The sequence below is a fragment of the Solanum pennellii genome, chromosome 12 (genome assembly GCF_001406875.1).
Source record: "Solanum pennellii chromosome 12, SPENNV200".
Taxonomy (NCBI): Eukaryota; Viridiplantae; Streptophyta; class Magnoliopsida; order Solanales; family Solanaceae; genus Solanum; species Solanum pennellii.
Genome location: NC_028648.1, coordinates 58,991,611 through 59,008,754, shown reverse-complemented (window position 1 = coordinate 59,008,754; position 17,144 = coordinate 58,991,611). Strand labels below are relative to the sequence as shown.

Here is a 17,144-nt window from a genome sequence, read left to right as displayed (position 1 = left end):
CAATCAGGATGCACTCCAAATGTCTATACTGTTCTTTATTCATACATTTGTATTAGCTACTCTTGATAATACAGCTATATCTATTGTCGACTTTCTAATGGTTGAAGATGGTAGATATCAACATTTTCCTTGGGGTCAGCTATCATTTTCCAAACTAATTGGTTCACTTAGACAGGATTTTGATGTTAGTAAAAAGTTGTACCGATTATATGGGATGCCATATGCACTAAACGTTTGGATATACGAATGTGCATCCAATTTAAATTCTGAAATAGCTGTGAGAGAGCGCAATGTCATCCCAAGAATGTGCAATTGGAGAGTTGTGTCTGAAAAGGCAAAGTTTGAAATGCTTATGTCTACCATTTTCCAAGAGGTAAAATTTTATTTTTGTATATGGAATATCGTTATTTATGTCTTGTGATACATTATGAAATATTATTGTATCTAACAGTTAAATTATCTTATGTGTTGTGATACATTCAGAATGCATGTTCAAACATTGTCCCAACAGCAGAGGAAATTGAAGTTTTTGACCTTGCTCAAGTTGAACATATTCATTCTTCATCACTACCATTAGTACAACCAAATGAGGAAGATGATTTTGATAATTTCTCCACAAAACCTCCCGAACAGTTATTGAGGACATATTCTAGAGTGTCTGATACATCTCCTTCATCACCGCTAAAAAGAAGAAAAAAAAGGGATTATTCAAAAAAAGAAGGTGTCAGAACAGAACCAGCCTGATCAATCAAATGTGTCTCCGACACCGGATGATGATGTACATGTTTCCATGTCAAATCTGCCTCAAAATTCGAATGCTGATGATGTACATGGTTCTGTTCCACAAGTGTCACCGAAATCGGCTGCTGATGTACATGGTTCTGTTCCAGACATGTCTCCGAACCCGGCTGCTGATGTTCATGGGTCTGCAGATTCACAGAATGTCAACAATATAATTCCACATATTGAAGAGTTGAAAGGACATTTGAAAACTTACGTAAGTAAATTATTTTGTTATTTTTAAATAATTTTTTTTTATCCTAAATGTATCTACAATTTGTAGGTTGACAAGAAATTTGAGGAACTGATTATTTTGATAAAAGCAAATTACTCCCAGCTGATGCAATCTATAGGCAAGGAAAACATCAATTTTCAGGCTAATACAAGCACATTTCAGTCTGACAAACAAACATCTCAGCAAATACCAATTGATCTCGATGGTATGGGTGGTGTAGCTGAGGATGGTGTTGGTTTTTCTGGTAAAAATGGTGAACATCAAATCGTCGCCGATGCAGGGGATGTCGATGTGGATGGTGTTGGTGTTTCTGTAAATGAGGGTGAACAACTAGTCAGTGATACTCCAACGGTAATGTTTATGATACATTGGGTATGTCGTGTATCATGCACATATAGTCAATGCTATGTATCATGGACACTTTCTTTTTCATTTTATATTCTGTCATGTATCATGCACATTTACTCAATACTATGTATCATGTGATTATAATCAATGTTACGTATCAGCACAAATTATATTAACAATTTTTATTTCAAAACTGCATATTCAGGATGGTGACGCACATCAGTCGCACCAAGATTTAAATGAACATATCATGTAGCAAGATGTTGATGACAATGTTCAACACAACATCCCTCATGTTTTGCCCGAAAAAACAACAATGGATGCATCGGTACATTTTTCAATTTTGATTTATGACACACAATTTCATTACACACAAATTTATTTTAAAAATCATTACATCATATTATACAGGAATCTTCCACTTCAACAACAATATCGCCATCAACTCAAGCAGCAATAGATGCGCTTATCAAAGATTTGGGTAAAGATCCTACTAATGCTAGATAATTATATTCTTACGATCCGCAGAATATAACTAGCAGCCAGTACTTGTTGATCGACAGTCAATTACCCACTGATATTCCAATAACGGAGATTGCTGTTAAAACTAATGCAGTCACTTCTGCACATAGAAATAGAATGCCTTCGAGAAGGATTCAATCTCCATATTGTACTTCTTTTGGGTCAAGCGAGAAGGGAAAAGAGAAATTGAAGGATATGGCTCGACTCCATTTCCCGTTCGAAGGATGTGGCATTACAGATCAAGTTTCGCCGAAACTTACTGAGGATTACATGAATTGGTTGTCAAGGGGGCTTCTAAAAAATCTTAACAATAAGTAAGTTTTATACATTATTTTTGCAAGTGTTAGGCGTAATCATTTTTTATATAACTAATTCATGATACTTTGTTATATAAAAATTGTAATTAAGTGAGTGTTATGTATCATGTACATATTTTCAAAACTTATGTATCATATATGCAGGAACCCATCGGACGATAAATACAGATCAAAATCTTCTTCTTTTGGATTTACGATGATGGACTTTGTTGTTGCTTTTCCAATGAACAAGAATTGGTTTTATGCCATGTCACAGCCAAACAAATGTTGGTCTGATGAGGTAAAAATATTAAACTATTTATCAAATATGTATCAGTCATAACTATATTATAATAACATGATACATTCTGTAGAAGTATCATACTATTTAATTAGCAATGATACATTCTGTAGAAGTATCATACTATTTAATTTGCAAAAGTATCATACTATATTCTAATAATTATATTTCCTTTTTTATATTGTTTAGATGTATATCATTTCTTACTATGTTTTCATTTTGTTTATAGCACATGTGATTTTTTACTACCTTCGTAAAAAATCAAAACTTTGCAGCATGGATCAATACAGATACACAACAACCCACTGCTTGTTCATGTCACATGTAAAAAACTGTTATGATAGATATTACATGGACGATGATGATGATAGTCTTACTATACAAGAACATATTGATCACGCTTCAGTTGTATCTGTACATGAGAGGTCAATAATTAACATCATCAAAGGGTTTGGAATACCAGCTGCTTTACCATGGCATCTTGTAGATGAGGTCTACATCCCAATTAACTGTGATCAAGAATTTCATTGGGTGTTGGCTGTTGTTGAGTTGAAAAACAGGGTGATAAAGGTTTTTGACTCATCAATTAGCACAAGGAAAAAAACAATTCCTCATGAGATAAAAATGTTGTCTAAAATGCTTCCTTCATACCTACTTGACAGTGGATTTTTTGAAGAAAATGAACGCACAAAATTTGCTGATTGTCATGCATACAAAGACAACATTACTGGTTCACTTCTGGAGCCTCAAGTTCCTTTCATGATTGAATTTGCACAAGACATCCCTAAACAGGAATGCGATAGCCTGTAAGTATCAAGAATTTTTCAGTTGTCCTTTTTAATGTATCATTAAGTTTTTGCTTTATTCTGTACTTTTTTGTAGAGACTGTGGGTTATATGTTACTGCATTTGCCGAGTATATGAGTGACCAAATCAATATATCATATGCTGATTTTAGTCCTGATTACCTACGTCAAAGATATGGAGCATTACTGTGGAGTTATGGAAGTGAGAAGGCTAAGTGCGGATATGTTAGCGACAATGATGATCCACCAAAATCCAGGGGCGTAGTCACACCACCACCAGAAGAAGATTTAGTTCACATAGTGTAGCATTTCATGATAAAACAATGTTTTAATGTTATATTTATTGTTTTTATATGTTATTGAACAACTATTTTGATCCTTTTTAATGTTATTTTTTTGGTTTTGTCAATTTCCATGAATATTTTTTTTTAACATTACGTAACAAATATTTTTATACTGAAAATATAAATATCAGACATATTATAGCCCCACACAGGTTTAATTCCTTTAATAAAGTATAGTCAAAGTATTTATAATTAAACATAGAAACAAAGATTTTTAAATTTTTTATTTAATGGAGATGATACATTGGGCAAAACCAAAAGATACATATATACCAAACACACACTAAAAATACCTGATACATTGGCTAAACCGTATGTATCATGTACACTATGTTACCCTATAATCCTTAAATTTTACATGATATTTAGGTAAATTGAATAGCATAGTTATATGAATTGGTATTATTTTTTAAAAGTAAAGTTATTTACTGTATATTTCAAGAAAAGCATATCAAAAAAAGCATTACACAAGTTAAATTATATAAAATCACATGATACATGATTTATAGTCATTGTAAAGTACACAATAACCTCAATAATATTTTGTATTTTTTATCTAATGGAGATGTATCATTGTGCAAATCAATGATACACACTAAAAGTACATGATACACTAGATAAACAATATGTACCAAAAACACACACTAAAAGTACATGATACACTAGATAAACAATATGTATCATGTACAATATGTTACCTAATAATTCTTAAATTTATATACCTTAGTGTATCATAAGATCTATAAAATTTCATATTAAAAAAAAATATTGACACAAGTATATTTATCAACACCAATAATAACAAAGTATTTATAATCAAAAGCACGACTTCAAATTTAATTACCACATGTTTGTAAGTTTATTTATCTAAACACAAAGTGTTCAATTTGCAACTGTAATGAAAACTGAAATTCATTAAAATGTTTACGTTATAAATTATTCTTGATATCATAGAAACATTACGACTAATTCACTTCTCTTTTGGGTAGAAAGTACAAGTTCTTCTATTGTGTCCTTCTTGTCCACAACAGTTTGTGTTCACCGAGATCTTTTCATCTGCACTCTTTCTTCTTCTTTTTCTTGGTCGTCCAGATGATCTTCTGTATCTAGGTGGATACACAGTTTCAGCTACCACATTTTTAGGATCTGACCAATCTTCCTTATCTGGCATTGGTACCATTGGAATTTCATATGTTTTTGCCAACGCATCAGGCTTGTAATAATCAGAGCAATACGGATTCATATCGGTGACATTCTTTTTTTTTTTCAATATAGCGATTGCATGTGAACAAGGTATCTCATCTAGTTGAAATCTACCACAAGAACATACTTTCCGCTCAAGACAAACAATATATCTTCTTCCATTTTCATAAACTGAGAAAATAAATTCAGATGATGGAACAACCCGTGTACATTGAAAATTTTAAATANTACAAGAACATATTGATCACGCTTCAGTTGTATCTGTACATGAGAGGTCAATAATTAACATCATCAAAGGGTTTGGAATACCAGCTGCTTTACCATGGCATCTTGTAGATGAGGTCTACATCCCAATTAACTGTGATCAAGAATTTCATTGGGTGTTGGCTGTTGTTGAGTTGAAAAACAGGGTGATAAAGGTTTTTGACTCATCAATTAGCACAAGGAAAAAAACAATTCCTCATGAGATAAAAATGTTGTCTAAAATGCTTCCTTCATACCTACTTGACAGTGGATTTTTTGAAGAAAATGAACGCACAAAATTTGCTGATTGTCATGCATACAAAGACAACATTACTGGTTCACTTCTGGAGCCTCAAGTTCCTTTCATGATTGAATTTGCACAAGACATCCCTAAACAGGAATGCGATAGCCTGTAAGTATCAAGAATTTTTCAGTTGTCCTTTTTAATGTATCATTAAGTTTTTGCTTTATTCTGTACTTTTTTGTAGAGACTGTGGGTTATATGTTACTGCATTTGCCGAGTATATGAGTGACCAAATCAATATATCATATGCTGATTTTAGTCCTGATTACCTACGTCAAAGATATGGAGCATTACTGTGGAGTTATGGAAGTGAGAAGGCTAAGTGCGGATATGTTAGCGACAATGATGATCCACCAAAATCCAGGGGCGTAGTCACACCACCACCAGAAGAAGATTTAGTTCACATAGTGTAGCATTTCATGATAAAACAATGTTTTAATGTTATATTTATTGTTTTTATATGTTATTGAACAACTATTTTGATCCTTTTTAATGTTATTTTTTTGGTTTTGTCAATTTCCATGAATATTTTTTTTTAACATTACGTAACAAATATTTTTATACTGAAAATATAAATATCAGACATATTATAGCCCCACACAGGTTTAATTCCTTTAATAAAGTATAGTCAAAGTATTTATAATTAAACATAGAAACAAAGATTTTTAAATTTTTTATTTAATGGAGATGATACATTGGGCAAAACCAAAAGATACATATATACCAAACACACACTAAAAATACCTGATACATTGGCTAAACCGTATGTATCATGTACACTATGTTACCCTATAATCCTTAAATTTTACATGATATTTAGGTAAATTGAATAGCATAGTTATATGAATTGGTATTATTTTTTAAAAGTAAAGTTATTTACTGTATATTTCAAGAAAAGCATATCAAAAAAAGCATTACACAAGTTAAATTATATAAAATCACATGATACATGATTTATAGTCATTGTAAAGTACACAATAACCTCAATAATATTTTGTATTTTTTATCTAATGGAGATGTATCATTGTGCAAATCAATGATACACACTAAAAGTACATGATACACTAGATAAACAATATGTACCAAAAACACACACTAAAAGTACATGATACACTAGATAAACAATATGTATCATGTACAATATGTTACCTAATAATTCTTAAATTTATATACCTTAGTGTATCATAAGATCTATAAAATTTCATATTAAAAAAAAATATTGACACAAGTATATTTATCAACACCAATAATAACAAAGTATTTATAATCAAAAGCACGACTTCAAATTTAATTACCACATGTTTGTAAGTTTATTTATCTAAACACAAAGTGTTCAATTTGCAACTGTAATGAAAACTGAAATTCATTAAAATGTTTACGTTATAAATTATTCTTGATATCATAGAAACATTACGACTAATTCACTTCTCTTTTGGGTAGAAAGTACAAGTTCTTCTATTGTGTCCTTCTTGTCCACAACAGTTTGTGTTCACCGAGATCTTTTCATCTGCACTCTTTCTTCTTCTTTTTCTTGGTCGTCCAGATGATCTTCTGTATCTAGGTGGATACACAGTTTCAGCTACCACATTTTTAGGATCTGACCAATCTTCCTTATCTGGCATTGGTACCATTGGAATTTCATATGTTTTTGCCAACGCATCAGGCTTGTAATAATCAGAGCAATACGGATTCATATCGGTGACATTCTTTTTTTTTTTCAATATAGCGATTGCATGTGAACAAGGTATCTCATCTAGTTGAAATCTACCACAAGAACATACTTTCCGCTCAAGACAAACAATATATCTTCTTCCATTTTCATAAACTGAGAAAATAAATTCAGATGATGGAACAACCCGTGTACATTGAAAATTTTAAATATATAATTTTTAAAAAACAAATCATGTTAAAAAATGCAGAATGATACACTGAATTAGATATATATAATATAAAGTATTATATAATGATATATACCTCCATTTTTGAACTTTTAGCCGCGTTTATAATCAAAAATTCCTCAAATTTTCTACCTAATGTGTCCTTTGTGTATGAGGCTACTTCTCTGTTTTTGCAATGCCAAGATCCAAAAAGAATTCTAACCTCTTCCAAGAATTCTAATATAGTTAATTGGCGTGCTTCAACAAGACAACCATTGATACATTCTACAATGTTTGAAGTCATCATTCTACCTCTGTTTACTGTTGCATGAACTCTTGACCACTTTTCGTAACCTGCATATTCAAGGTACTGCTTAACCCTGTGATCAATTCTATCAACCTTAGCCATCAACTTATCAAAATCTTCCTTTCTATATGCCTTGGCCATAGAGTAAAATAGATCACTTATGGCCTTTATGCTCCTTTTGAAGTTTCCACATACATTCTTCCAAAGATGCCAGATGCATGCATAATGAGGTACATCGGGGAACACAATCCTCACACTCTTCATGATACTCTCATTTCTATATGAAACAACACACATATCTTTTCTAACGCCAAATGCATGTTTTAACTGTTCGAAAAATCATGTCCACGAACAATCATTTTCGGTGTCAACAACACCATATGCCAATGGAAATATGCAACCTGATTACACACACATTATATTATTTGATACGTAATATATAAAAAGACATCATTACTATAAATAAAAAATACCTGCGCCATCAAGTGTGCTTGCTGATACAAATGTCCCTTTGTAAGCTCCACTCAGATGTGCACCATCCACAACAACTACTGGTCTGCAGTATTTAAATCCCCTAATGAATGGTCTTAAGGCGATGAACAGATACATAAATTCATCCTCTTCAGTCTTATGCATTCTTATATAAGAATCTGGATACACAGTTTTTAACATTTGTATGTATCGCGGCATCCGTCTATATCCTGCAGATGATTTTCCCCTAATCATGGAGAGTGCACATTCTTTAGCACGCCATGCTTGCTGGTAAGATATTTCAACCCCATAATATTTTCTAATATCATCAATTATATCTCTTGGAGTATAAATTCGTTTATAATTGACCAATTTTGGAGTTGTCACTCCACTTACAAATTGTTGCTTGGACTTTGGTTAATACCCTCTCCCTCATCGGACACGTATGTTCACTATTGAAATTTCTAACAATGAATATATCAGATTTTTTCCTGCAGGACGCCTTCATAGTCCAACCACATTTGTCTGAAAAGCATACCAACACATAGCTGCGTACATTTTTTAAGCATATTAATACATATATCAATTGCATCATATAATATATTCAACAATAATGTTTAAAGTAATCAAACAATGAATTACACAAAAAGTATCAACCAGTTTTTAAGAAAAGTATCAAAATTTAATGAAAAGTATCCACTAGTTGTGATATGACTGTTTAAATTGATACAGTCCTTACTATATCAGTAGTAATATATTAAAGTATCAAAAATAGTTATTTCAATGTATCAAAACAAATTACTGATATGGTGATACATTAAAATATAAAAGGACATATGAAACATGCAGGTTTTCATTTAAAATAGTAATGTTTCATGTACTAATTAAAATATAAAAGAACAAATGATACATTAAAATATCAAAACACTGTCATACCTTTGTTGATCAGACCTCTTTACTTTGCAATTGAAGTTGTTCTTTATCTTATATTTCGTCATCACATCTACAAGTGTTGCTTTATCCTTATATATCTGACCTGTCTTCACATCAACAATATCTGAATTGATTATAACATTTGCAACTCCAACTTCTGCATTTTCATGTGAATCAAATAAGCTAGTTTCAACCATTGCCAAAGCCTGTGTATCATGTGTTGTGCCTTCTACACATGTTATTTCTCCACTTGTTCCATCAAAGTTATGTACAGTACCACTATTCTTTTCAATTGTGTCAATACATAATGGATACACTGAAAATCCCGGCTCGTTTTTTTTTCCAGTTNATGATACATTAAAATATCAAAACACTGTCATACCTTTGTTGATCAGACCTCTTTACTTTGCAATTGAAGTTGTTCTTTATCTTATATTTCGTCATCACATCTACAAGTGTTGCTTTATCCTTATATATCTGACCTGTCTTCACATCAACAATATCTGAATTGATTATAACATTTGCAACTCCAACTTCTGCATTTTCAGGTGAATCAAATAAGCTAGTTTCAACCATTGCCAAAGCCTGTGTATCATGTGTTGTGCCTTCTACACACGTTATTTCTCCACTTGTTCCATCAAAGTTATGTACAGTACCACTATTCTTTTCAATTGTGTCAATACATAATGGATACACTGAAAATCCAGGCTCGTTTTTTTTTTCAGTTCAAAATATAGTTTAACACTCATATCGTTCTTAAGTTTCATCGGACAGGAGTTACCTTCTACAATGTATCGAATTTCATTTTTTTTCCTTGATACATCAATATCCAACTCGGCTGCAATTGCTGCTTTGAGATTAGAAAACGAAATTGAATCTCCAACAACGATTCCGTCGATTTTGTAACTTTAATACTGCAATTCGTTCACCCAAATTCTGGAATGTCTCATCAAAATCGAAGTATTCATCTTGAAAAATCCACTGAAACAACAATAAAATTACTGTAGTTCGAAATTTAACAGATTGTTCATAAAAAATGTTTTCAAAATAGATGATATAATCTCTGATTTTCAAAATTTGAAATTAATATCCAATTACGTGCTGATTTTATGCTGCTTAATGATCTGTTACTGTAAATTAAGGTGTTTTAGTAACAACATTAAATGTACCGTTTTTTCCCCATTTTTTTCTTAAGAGTTTAAACTTACCATGAATCATTTACCATGTATCACTAGAGTCTAAAGTATCACGACTCAACAAATTTAAGGGATTTTTTGTAAATACTAAATTTGTCGGGACAGAATGTAATTATTGAATTACACTATGGGATTCCTTAAATTTTTACAAATAATAATGTATTGATCTCAAACCTAAAATTTTATGGGCAACACTTTCTTATTTAGTGTACCTCGTAGAAATACAACACTTATCAATTTAAATTGAAAGGATCTTCATGATGTATCTTCTCAAAAATTTTGATAATTTTTAATCAAAATTGAAAGAATCTTCAATGAACTAGGAGAATAATTTTGAAATTCAAAATTTTCGTCAATTTTGAATCAAAATGGAAAGGATCTTCAATGACTGGAGAAGAATTTAGAATCTCAAAATTTTCGATAATCTTGAATCAAAATCGAAAAGATATTCGATGAACTTGAAGATTTACAAAAGAAATCGTTTGTCTAACAACAATTTCATACAATCCTTCATAACTCATCCCGCTTTTCAAAATTTCGACATATTTTTTTATAAAACAGAGAGAACGATGAACAAGAAGAAGAAATTTAATTTTTTGATTTTTTTGGGTTGTTACACTATAGGATTTTGAATTCTTGATAATAATTTTGAATGGAATAACGTAATTTGTGGAATCTTAATTTAATTTTCAGTTTTTCCCCTTAATTAGTGGAACAAATGGATACTATGAGATTTTAAATTGATTTTACAGCTTTTTTTCCCTTAATAAGTGCAACAGATTGATACATAATGTATCATATATAATGTATCCGGATCCTTAATTATGTATCTGAAATGTCTAAAAAATATGGGATTTATGTAATTATAAAAATAATAGGGATAGAAGGTAATTTAAGTTTTACACTATGATATTTATGTAAGTTATACTGTTGTTATTTTGAGGCCCAAGCCTTGTAAATTTTACTTATTTTTATGGGCAACTTTCACATATAGCAAATAAAAAATTCATATTTGTATGCTATAGCAAAGTTTGCATAATTGCGCTTTATAGCAACATAGAAACTGTATAATTCGCTATACATATACAGTTGAAGAAAATTGTATAAAACGAAGTGTATAAAACAAGAAAGAGAGACACTTGGGCAGTGTATAAAACGAAGTGTATAAAACGAATTGTATTATTATAAGTGTATAGAACGATCATATACAATTTGAATTTGTATAAAATGAGAAAAAGAGAAAGACAAAAGAGACTTGACAAGGAATATACAATTGAATCGAATTGTATAAAACGAGAAAGAGAAAAATTAGATACAATTTAAAAATTGTATAAAACGATAAAGAGAGAAAGACAAAAGAAACTAGGCAGGGGAGTATTTTTATTGTATAATTATAAGTGTATATGACGAAAATATATGTACTTGCATGTGTATATACAATTTTCTCACGCTTTATACAAACAAAAACGCAATTTATACACTTCGCTTCTGTTTGTATAAGTGAGAAAGGCGAGGGTGGCGAGCCAGATTTGGGAGAGTGGCGAGCGAGATCTGGAAGAAGGGAGAGAGGGGAACAAAAATATATGTATTTATACAATTTTCTCTGCTTTATACAATTAGAAACAATTTTTATACACTTGTGTTTGTATAAAAAGTGAGGAAGCGAGCGAGAGATTGGAGGAGAATGGCGACCGAGATATTTGGGAGAGAGGCGCCTGACAATTTTTTGCAAACGTTTGCTATGGAGCACAATTAAATCAAACCCTAGATACTCTATTATTTTAGGTTATTAGTTTGCTATTATATACAATTTTCCCTATTTTTTTTTCCGCTAGTTTAGGATAGGTACGATCGAAATAGGGCCCAAGTCCTAAAAACAAAAATTGGTCCAAATAGCGGTCTAGACGTACATGAATGAACCGGATTTGGGCCCAGCTCTCTCTCTCTTTCTCTTACTTTTCTGCGTACTTACTTGTTGATACCTATCATTAGTCTTAGGGTGGAAAAATTCAAATCTCCGAAAGACGCCTTTATGTTTTAACTATATTAAACTAAATCGATTGCCTTTAAATAGACATAAAAATGATAATAAATAAATTTTGGTAGTTAAATAAATCACTTAGACAGTAAGATAATATTTTACTTTCAAACAACTCTAAATAATTTTTTTTTAACTCAAATCAAGTTAAAATTATTTTAAGCTAAAAAAGTTAGTTGTCGAAAAATCGCGAGTTAGCGAATGTTTTAGGTGTCGTAAAAACCTTCCTAAAATATAAAAGTGAAACCCCGAAACACCTCTTATAGTTTTCAATAGATTCTCTATTTTAATCTTTTGAAAACAAAGTTTCTTAATTTTTTTCTATAAAAATTAATTGGCGATTCTAAATTTAAAAAATAAAAAATATTTTTCTCTTTTAAATAATAAAACATATGTCATTTTAAAGATTATTTTAATAATCAAGTTGCGAATTTAGTGATCATATTTTGTAACTAATATTAAAAATATGTTTACGCAATAAGTCTTTAAAGTATTTTTAGGAACAAAAATATTAACTATTCAAACACATTTTATTTTAAATTAGTTCAAAATTTTCCTTCAAAAACATGTCAAAACAAGCTTAGCATTTATTATTGTTTGTAAAAAGTTAATTAATAGAAAATCTTCATCTTAACACAATTATAAAAATATCTTTATGGGTCAATTTTGAAAGTAAAGACACGTATGGATTCTTCTAGATTTTCATTTTGGTCATTAATTATACAATTATTATTTCATCCTTAAATAATATAAAAATTACTAAAATGCCATTGTTTAATAGATATTTTTGGTTTAATGAAAATTTTACACAAAAAAAAAGAAAAAAAAAATCTATAGAAAATGTGGGTCCAAATTGAATATCACATCAGGATATACATGTCATTTAAGAAAAGATATTTGGTTGTATTGTTATTATTACCACGTTTTTTGGTGTCATAGCAAAAAAACAAACATATTAGAATATTTGTGAAATGACAAAATTGTCCTTGATCGTCCTCAACTTTGCTCTTCTATATAATAGAAATATAAGGTTCCTTGGGCACAATATCTAACAAGGCACTATTGTCCCTATCCAACAGTCCATATAATTTGTTGATAAATTTCATAATCAGATTCTTGACAAAACCCAGCTTCATCAATTTTTGGGGTATGTTATACATAGCAGACTTCATCCATATCTCCGCAATTTATTGAAATTAAAGAAATCTCCTCCCCTATGGACCAACATCCACACAAATGTTGTTAAGGAGATCAAACTGTAAGCAAATGATCTTCCATGCTTATCACTTCTTGAACCCTCTGCTTTCAAAATAATTGAGACAAATGCTTCCGCCATAGGTTAAGGTGGGATCTTAAAGAAAAGACAAAATGAAAAGGAGCATATTATTGCATTTGCATCCAAGCATTGGAATAAAGACCAACAAAATTATCCTACTATTAAAAAGAAAATTTTGGCAATTTTTTTATGCATCTCAAAATTTCAATCCAATTTACTAAATCAAAATTTTTTACTATGCATTGATTGTAAAGCTGCAAAATCAATTTTGCAAAAAGATGTCCAAAACCTTGCTGCTAAGCATATATTTGCTAGATGGCAAGCTATTTTATCTATTCTTTTTATTTTGATAGAGTATATCAAAGGGAGCTCAAACTCTATCTCAGACTTTCTTACTCAAAAATTTTTACGCTGGTATCCCAGACTTTCTTACTCGAGAACATTTACCTCAGCTTGGCTGGTATGGTCTTGTTCAAAATCAAAGGAATCTAAGTCATCATTTTCAATTTGGTTGAAACTGTTTTCAAATTCATCTTTCGCATAATCAGAGTTTTCACTCTCTTCCAGTAAGAGGTTTTGGATTTGGTTACGGACACAATCGTCAAGGTTAAGATTCTTAACCCTTTTGGAGAGTTTGCAGTATTTGGCAATATGACCAGGTTTATTGCACATGTAGCAATCACCATTATTGGGTGTCAGAGAGGTAATTTTTTTGGTTGATTATTTAATCCTTGGAGGGGGTTTCAGGCTTTTATGAATTCTTTGGGATGCTTGGAATCATATTCTTCTTTTCTTGGGGTTGATTTTCGGAGAGATTTCTTCCTACATGTTGGAAGACAAAATTGTTCGGAGAAACATCCTAAATCTTGGCGGGTTTGGGCCCTATCTTTAGTTATTTTTCTTAAAATTTTGTCTTGACTACAAATATTAATATCTTCCAAAGTGTTCATCTTGACCCTGTAGGAAACCCAATTCTTAAGGATGGCTATACCATTCCAGATTCGACAAATAGCTTTATCCATACCATAATCAAAACCTTCATAGGAAGTCCGGGTATTTTTAGAGAAAGGTCCTCTGAGATACTTAACAATCTTCAATGTAAAACTCTGTCTCACTTTAAAGAATATAAAATTCTTTTCCCACCCGAATCTATTAGAAACCAGATGGTAACCTCCCATACTGGAAAGAAAAATTTCTAGATGGAAATTACATAAATACACAATTTAAAATATCGTAATCCTCTCTCGATATATTCTTATTCCCTCTCAGATACATCCACCCTCCCTCAAATACATAGATATACCCTCTTGGATGCATCCCTCCCATGAAGTAATATATATATAATTAGTAATGTATCAGACAAACAAGGAATGTATTCGAGAGCAATAAAAAATTTGAGATTTTTGTAATTGAAGAAACTTTTGGAATAGGATGTAATTAGCTTCTAAATATATGAAATTTCTATGTTTTATTTTACTTTTTTGTTACAGTAAACAACTTCAATATATTACTTAATAATCTTTTTCAAATGTTCATATGACATAAATGCGTCGTTTACAATCCAAATTGAGAAAGTTGAATTCCAAAAAAAATCTATGCAACAAGGAACTAGAGAATTGCATTAGAGTATGAGTTAAAACATTTTGCATTCAGGGAATATATAAAATGTTGATATCTTTGAAAAACTTCATCAATTTTCATATATTTTGCAAGTGGTATCTATTTTCTACAATATTATCATCTTCTTTTAGTAATATTTGTACCATAAGCTTCCATATGATAAAATACTAATAATTGATCAATCAATTCGTAAAGATCGATTCAAAGCCTTTCAAATCTCTGCTGCTTCAACTTATGTATAATGTGTTTATAGTTTGCTTTGTCGGTGAATTTTGTGATACATGTCATTATTGTCTTCGATAATAGAAATACTTCTATTTATTTTGGTATTAATATTGAAAATAATTATTAATAACTTGAATTCTAACTTCCACAACGATAAAAACAATCATGAAATCAAATTTATTTTTACATACAATAACAATTATCATAATGTTATATTCTAAATATTGAAAATATTTATTAATATTTTGATTTCTAACTCCACAAACATAACAATAATCATAAAAGCAATTTTATTTCTATATACGATAACAATTGACATAATTTTATATTCTAAATTACATTAATAATTTTTTTTGATACTACACTCTAAATATCGTGTCGTAAAAGAAACTTTGAATCTTACGCCCACAAAATAACCAATATACTTGTTTCTTTTTTCAAGTTATTATTTATTTTTTTAATTTTTTTCTTCCTTTATATTTCTCAAACCCTTTTCTATTGACATTTTATTTTTTATTTTTTCTTTATTTTTTAACTACTCATTTTTCTTTAGTTTGTATTTTAATTTCCTTAGAATTTGAATTTTATTTTTTTTATTATCAAATTTTTCCTGTCAAATAGTTTATCATATTTGATATAAGAAAATATTCTATATAAATTTTTCCTGTTAAATTGACAATATAATTCTTTTAGTCACGTAATTTTATATATTTTCAAATTAATTAAAAAATATTGATAACATCATTTTAAAGATTATTTTAATATTCAAGATACAAATTTAGTGATCATATTCTGTAACAAATATTAGTTTACGCAATAATTCTTTAAAGTATTTTTAGGAACAAAAATATTAACTATTCAAACACATTTTATTTTAAATTAGTTCAAAATTTTCCTTCAAAAACATGTCAAAACAAACTTAGAATTTATTATTGTTTGTAAAAAGTTAATTAATAGAAACTCTTCATCTTAACACAATTATAAAAATATCTTTATGGGTCAATTTTAAAGGAAAAAAATGTATGGATTCTTCTAGATTTTCATTTTTGTCATTAATTATACAATTATTATTTCACCCTTAAATAATATAAAAATTACTAAAATGCCATTGTTTAATAAAGATTTATGGTTTAATGAAAATTTCACACACAGAGAATAAAAAAAGAAAAAAAATCTATAGAAAATGTGGTTCCAAATTAAATGTCACATCATTAGGATATACATGTCATTTAAGAAAAGATATTTGATTGTATTGTTATTATAAATCTATTACCACGATTTTTGGTGTCATAACATAAAAACAGACATTCTAGAATATTTGTGAAATGACAAAATTGTCCTTGATGAAACTCAACTTGGCTCTTCTATATAATAGATAGAAATATGATAGATTTATATTTCATTTTAGTTTTCTCATTTCATCATATAAGTCATTTTTTTCTTTTTTGTAGTGTTTAAATAATCATCCTATATAATGTTCATGTAAAATTAAATTTTATTCTTTTCCAATTCTTTATTTAATATAAAAATATACTTTATGCTAAATTCAAAATAACATAAATGCAAACAAATATTAATGTAATACATATAAATGGACAATACAAATAAAAGTGAAATCATTGATGAAATACAATCACTACATAATAATATTAAATCATCATAAAACTTATTTTAAATTTTACATAAATGCTCGACTTTTAAGATTATTACGTTGCCCTATAAATGCTCTATATCATAAATACGTTATTAAAATAATCAAAAAGTGAAATAGAGAGGACTACTATTCATCTCTTTAGAAATAGAGTAGAATAGCTGTGGGG

The 17,144-nt window shown here is 29.7% G+C and overlaps 2 pseudogenes; one reads left to right on the top strand and one right to left on the bottom strand.

Moving 5' to 3' along the window:
- Window positions 1–586: 586 nt before the first annotated feature.
- Window positions 587–3,615, top strand: LOC107006426 (annotated as a pseudogene).
- A 4,254-nt stretch (window positions 3,616–7,869) lies between these two features.
- Window positions 7,870–9,937, bottom strand: LOC107006995 (annotated as a pseudogene).
- Between the last annotated feature and the right edge of the window lie 7,207 nt (window positions 9,938–17,144).